This window comes from Nelumbo lutea, chromosome 1 (assembly GCF_056320005.1).
Source record: "Nelumbo lutea isolate HS-2025 chromosome 1, American lotus-T2T, whole genome shotgun sequence".
NCBI classification, from domain to species: Eukaryota; Viridiplantae; Streptophyta; class Magnoliopsida; order Proteales; family Nelumbonaceae; genus Nelumbo; species Nelumbo lutea.
The window spans coordinates 69963224-69969054 of record NC_142684.1 but is presented as its reverse complement, the minus strand read 5'-3'; the positions used below and the strand labels follow the sequence as shown (position 1 = coordinate 69969054).

At 36.7% G+C, this 5831-nt stretch overlaps 1 pseudogene; it reads right to left on the bottom strand.

The window, feature by feature from the left end:
• Window positions 1–3571: 3571 nt before the first annotated feature.
• Window positions 3572–4742, bottom strand: LOC148875171 (long-chain-alcohol O-fatty-acyltransferase pseudogene; annotated as a pseudogene).
• Window positions 4743–5831: the final 1089 nt, after the last annotated feature.

Sequence of the window (5831 nt, the reverse complement as noted above, 5' to 3'; positions counted from 1 at the left end):
ACTATAACTTCCAAGTTAGAGAGCACCACATCAAGGAAGTTGACCTTGTTGTTAGAAAGGTCATGGTTCCTTAGCCCTGCGTTGGAAAGCTTGGCCCAAACTGGGAAGGACCATACAAAATCAAGCAAGAAGTTGGACCCGACACCTTTCGGCTAAAATTATGGGTGGAAGACTAGGGCCTCGTACCTAGAACTCTAAAAATCTCTGGATGTACTATCAATAGAAGTGTAACTTTGTTAGTGGAAATTTGTGAATGAAAAGTGCAAGTTCCTCTCACTTCAATTTAATCTTCCTTAAGGTTATATACTCAGACCAGACGTTGGCCCAAGGCATATGACACTTTGCGAGTTATACGCCTAGTTTCCCATTGTTCTTTTCTAGCTAAGGCAAGAACTTTTGGGACCTCGGTGATTGTCGATAAGTGGCCCATGACCCCGACCTCATCCTTAAAGACCCTAAGAGAAGATAGTCTTTGTGAAGGCCAAAAAATTGACGTCAATCGCTCACTTAATAAAAACATGATGATTGTCACAATAAGTAAACAACACTTCTCTACTAAGGCAATTTCTCACGACCTTGACAACAAAGCCCCTACAAAATGACACACTAAGGGATTTTTTTTAAATCCCTAAGAAAGAATTTGTTGAGTAGAAGGGCATTTTCCTGGATAAGGCAATCACCCTCCTCCTTTTCCCCTAAGGCAGGAAGTTATAAGACCTCAACAACTAATATCGACTAGGAAAGATCATTTTTGCAAAAAAAAAAAAAAGAAATATTTTATTAAAAATTGCAAATTTCTTTACAAAAACGCTTCTTCAGAGGGAGGCATTGGCCCTTCGAATGAAAGAAAAAAAGAAAAAAAAAAGAGAAGAAGAGTATCTTTTGACAAGAACTCAAGTTCCATTAACTCAAGTGTCTTTACAGAAAAAAGGCCTCTTATGGGGGAGGTGTTGGCCCCTTACAAAAAAATAATAAATAAGGGACACATAGGCCCAAATAAAGGAAACTTTATATTGGCCCCCTCTGGTCTCAGTGCCGGCCTCAATGATCCCCCTAGCAGTAGCGACAACGGCCTAAGAAGTGGCATCAACGGTCGTATCCTCCCTCATCCCTAGTATTTCCACCAACTATTGAGCATCAATGAAGAATGGGACCAGTTGATTGATGCTGAAGCTCTGTAAAATCTTCAACAATTGGACCTTGTAATCGTCAAAGCCCTCTAGGTAAGCTTGGGAGGCAAAGGAATCCACGTCTACATCGTGATCCTTCGAGGTCTTGTACTTTTCAACTGCCTTCATGGCCGACTCATCCGGTTGTTGCTCCATCGACACCAGGGAGGACTTCAGCTCCTTCACGAGCTCCCTTTTGGTTGCCACTTCAGCCTTGACCTTCTTGTGGTGTTCATACTCATCACAGGCCCAACCCTTGGCCGCCTCCCGAATGGACTGTGATTCAGCTGACTATTTCCTTAGGCACTTAATCTCTTCTTACGCCTGCCGAAGTTGTTGGATCAACCCCTCCACCTTGTCTTAAAGGCCGACCGAGCATGAGACCATCTGCACACGAAAAGGAAAACTTGTCAGTCACATTCCGCCAAGAAGACCTTGACGACATAACTGACTTGGAGAAGTACACGCATACCTCGGTGGCCTTGTCCAAGAGCGTGTCCTAGATAGCGCCCATGGTGTTTTGCATCCAGGACTGGCAGTTGCTAGGGAGAGCCATGCCAACCATGAGTTGTTGACCAACACTATCCACAGACAGGGAGTCCCCCTCTTGAATGCTTCCGGGGTTAGAGGATCGAGGCACCCCTTGTGTAACCTGCTCAAGGTCTCCTTGTAGCGGCACTACTCACGCAAGTGAAGTTTTTTTCCCCAAGGGTCTCGGGCCGCCTCCGGAAGGCACTTTTGCGCCATTGTCCTTCATGGGCCACCTCGGCCTCGGCCCGTTGTTTGGTGGGCGTATCCTCTTTCCTTTGATTTTTGCAAGAAAAAAATTCAAGGGATATCAGATTCAATTTCCCTAGTTCGATCCAAGCAATTGGGTTGCAGTTTTGTTCAAAACTATGTTGTTGAACTAACTTCAGGAATACACTACACCATCTTCACTGGAGGCTAGTTTCAGGACTGATTTAGGCATGAATTTCCACCTTGGGATTTGTGTTTGTGGTATCCGTATCCGGTATGCATCTCCGTCTTTGATTGGTTTTAAATCTAGTTTGGTTCAGTGTAAGACCGATATTGAAAAATGTAGTTTTCCAAAACATAGGGAATTCGATTCCCAAAAGATTAGGAAATTTTTGAAATTTCGCCTAGCCATCTAGCATGGTTTGGCTGTCCATATGATGGATCCTAACCCTTCCAACAGTTTTGTAGTGTGGTCGAGAAGAGAATACATCACACCATAGCAGAATAGGCGTTTTATACTATGGTGAAAATTTGGTAGCCTGAACCATATTACACCCACATGGGCATTTTGCAAGGTGTTGTACAGTTCGCCACACCTAGTATTTTGATTTTGTGTATCTCATATACATAATGTAAGGTGATCTATGTTGTTGTCAATCAAGAATAACATTTTTTTTTTGTGTTTTTAAACAAAATACAAATCAATAACATGAATTAGTTTAACATGTGATAAAAAATTAAAAATTATATAATGAAAAATTTTAAAAATATATAAAAAAACTTTAATAGTAATAAATTAATAAAATAATATTAAAAAAATGAATGATACTAATAATAAATTTAAAAAACTAATATTGATAAAAAATTTAAAGTAATAAAAAATATGAAAACATACATAAGAGAAATAATAAATTTATAAAATATTAATTAATAATAAAATAAAATTGATTAGCTATGATTTAAACTATTAAAAACGAGCCTACAGAACAACGTAACCAATGTTGGGGCTATAGTACCCTATGCCATGGTTTAGACCATGAGAAAAACCTATGATCAATATTTTGGGTGTGGCAAGGAACATTCCACAACTAAATGACTGAATGAGGTGTGGCATAGTTTGAAACCCAATATCAAGGTTCAAAGTATCAATACGTATTGGCCCATAGTATCGACCGATACATATCATATCGAAGCCTTCCTGATACGCCCCTACAGGGGGTGTGTTAGATCAGCAAGTGGTTCAGGGGTAGACCGACCTTAAACCGACCCCTCTGAACCAGATTCAAAAAAAAAAAAAAACAACAAAAGAAGAGTACTGATACAAGCTGATACGCTCTACCAGCGTATCACCCTGTATTGATACATTGAACATTGCCCAATATATTGTAGTTTTAGGCTATGTTTGGTTTGTAAAAGTTTCTCTACATTTCCCTTTCTTTCCCTACTTTTTCTTTCAAACCAAGCTTCACCATACTCTCCAAACGGCCACATAGTTAACAAAAAAAAGGCCACGCCTTATTTTACACCAAAATTGTTTGCATGCTTGAAAGTCGAAACATCAAGAAAACTATTACTGTTATTTGTTCTAAAATAAAGGAAACTATTGTTATTATTTGTTCTAAAAGAAAAAAAAAACTATTATTTGAGATAGGGAAGACTTTGGCTTTATGGTAAAAATAAACCCAAATTTGATTCACTTACGGTCAAAATCGAATAGTCCAATGGAATTGTTTTGCAATATATAAATAAATTAAACATAAAATGAATAAACAAATATTTTACATGGAGTTAAAAAATGGGTCTCAGTCTGTTCCTCACAAACTTGACCACAATAGCATATTCCCCGATTGCCCTTTCGTTCACACCATTCCGCAACAACTGTGGGAAGAACAGCCGAGCACCGGTAGCCGCTATAAATGACAGAGTCAATGGCCCCGAAACCTTACGCTGCAATTTCCACCTCCCATTTACCCATTTTTTCACCCCCACCTCCGTCGCCACACAGAGCCCTTGGAAGACGAAGAACCACGTCACCTCCCACGTGGGATCCACACGCGTGAGGTAATAGTAGATGAGCTCGTGCATGAGCCCCGACACCGTAAAGGCAGCCACCACGGCCGGCAGCGGCGCCCATCTCGTCCCAAACACAGGAGCTGAGATACGCCGTACTGGGTCGTATACAGTTGGTCGCAGAATACTTGAAACCATGAGATTCCACCTCCTCCCCCAGAAATCTTGCAGAGAGGTTGTGAGGTACGGCTCGTTGAACTGTGGCTCGAGGTCTAGGCTGAGTAGGGCTCGAGCGACGGCCGCACCCATGGCCAGAGTGATTTCTAAGCCAAGGAAAAGGTTGCAACAGTACATACATAGGAGGATGCTTGGATGTATCAGCACCGCGGAAACAAGGCATTCTACAGCTAATTTTAGATGTGATCCACAGGGGGATGGGCTTTCTTCTGCTCTGGACTGTAGAGACTTCCATGAATTTTGATGTGACTTACCGAGAGATGGATCTGGTTTGACTTTGATAGGAAGAGAAGCAATTGAGACGAAGCCTAGGAGTGATTTTGCTGGGCGGGATGATAGAGGACCTTGATCCAAGGAGAAGAGGAGAAGCTTAAAGTTACCAAGCCAAGCGAGGTAGAAAGCTGTGGGAGCTCCAAGATGGAAAGACGAGAGATTCAACGGAAGGATTGTGAAGAGACAGAGGACAGGGAGGAGAGATAGGAGTCTGATAACACCTTTTGGAAACTTTCCTGCTATTGAATAACAGTAAAATAGAGAAGCAAGTGCTGATATCCATACCTTAATGAAGTTGTTGATCTCATCATCCATCTCTTCCCCTTTTTTCTTATTTTTGTTAGTGTTTATTAAGTTTGATTTTTTAGTAGAATTGCAATGTTTTTTTTTTTAATTTTATTAGTGGAATTTTATTTAAATTTCTTATTATTAAAGTTTTAATTTTTATTAGTGTTTTTAAGTGAAAGTTTAGTTGATTTTTAAATTAACAAATTTTTAATTTTGTTGTTTTAAGTTTGATTGTTTAACCTCAACCTATTTATAAATAAAAATGCATTATTTTTATTATTAAAAATACATTTAATAAAAATGCATTATTTTTAATAAATAATGTTAATTAATTAAAATACTGTAATTATTAAAAGTACTATATTAATACTGTTAATTAATGAATACATTATTCAATATTGTTTTTGAATAAATACTAAAAATCATTTAAAAATACTATAATTATTAAAAATAATATTAATTAATAAATACATTATTTTTAATTAATACAATTAATACAATTTATTAACAAAAATGCTGTTAATTCTCAAAAATATTGTAATTATTATTAATAATTTTAAAATACAATAATTTATATTATTACTCCCTCCCTCACCTCTCTCTCTCTCTCTCTCTTTTCTCTCTCTCTCTTAAATGTCTTTTTTAAATGTAATAATAACTTGCATTAAAATAAGAGGCATTGGAAAACCAAAAGGTCTCTCCCTCTTTCAAATAGTGTGCAACCTTATTAATCTAATCAAGATAAGCAATGCTTATTTTTTATATTTTTAAAATAAATGAAAATAGGAAAAGTACAAAAAGAAATTGAGAATATATATAAATAGCTTCTCTCAAAAAGTAATTTTATTAGTTATATTTTTTATTTTTTGATAATTTATCATATTTATTGGAAATAATGTTAATCCATTTTTGGTAATTTCTTGGATAATTTTTTATAATTATCACAACATTATTGGTACTTTATTTTTTGTTATTTTCTTGCCTAATTTCTTTTCATTAAATGTAATTTTCTACTATTTATAGCTTAAATTATATTTAAATAAATAATTTAAATATAATTAATTTTAATTATAGTTTAAAATTTAATTATATTACTTATAGTTTCAAATATAATTT